This window comes from Crocuta crocuta, unplaced genomic scaffold (assembly GCF_008692635.1).
Source record: "Crocuta crocuta isolate KB4526 unplaced genomic scaffold, BGI_CrCroc_1.0 scaffold334, whole genome shotgun sequence".
Classification (NCBI taxonomy): Eukaryota; Metazoa; Chordata; class Mammalia; order Carnivora; family Hyaenidae; genus Crocuta; species Crocuta crocuta.
This window is the reverse complement of record NW_027533260.1, coordinates 1864591-1865234: the sequence shown is the minus strand read 5'-3', so window position 1 is coordinate 1865234 and position 644 is coordinate 1864591. Positions and strand designations below refer to the sequence as shown.

Sequence of the window (644 nt, the reverse complement as noted above, 5' to 3'; positions counted from 1 at the left end):
TTTATCCCATTCAGGCTTCACTTACAAAACACAAATTCAAAGGTAAAATTATTAAGCATTTCAAGATGGCAGCCTCAGAGCATCACACCCCAAGTGTCAGGCTCTTCTGAGTGTGGGGACCTGTGTCCTTGCTTGCTTCTCACTGTGGAACTGGGAGCTTGTGCGCTCTGCAGACAGACAGATGTGGCCGAGGCATGCAGGGAGGCTGAGTGCGCTTGGGAAGCAGGGGGTGGGGGAGGGGAGGTGGGCACCGGGTTCTCCTCTTTGTCGCCAGCCCGTTTGTAGCAGACGTTTGCCAGGTGAGCGAGCGAGCAGGCAAGCAGGGGCGCCTGGGGGGCTCAGTGGGTTAAGCATCCGACTTCAGCTCGGGTCACGATCTCACTGTTCGTGGGTTCGAGCCCCGCATCGGGCTCTGTGCTGACAGCCACCTCAGAGCCTGGAGCCTGTTTCAGATTCTGTGTCTCCCCCTCTCTCTGGCCCTCCCCTGCTCATGCTGTCTCTCTCTCAGAAATAAATAAAACATTTGAAAAAAGAAAGGAAGGAAGGAACGAAGGGAGGGAGGGAGGAAAAGAAAAGAAGAAAGAAAGAAGGAAAGGCAGACAAACAGAAAGAAAGAGGAAGGAAGAATCCTTCCTCCAGAACAG

The 644-nt window shown here is 53.6% G+C and overlaps 1 protein-coding gene across 1 annotated transcript in view; it reads left to right on the top strand.

Moving 5' to 3' along the window:
* Positions 1-644, top strand: part of SIGLEC11 (sialic acid binding Ig like lectin 11) — a 19900-nt gene that overhangs the window by 10918 nt on the left and 8338 nt on the right. The gene's annotated exons all lie outside the window — the stretch shown is intronic.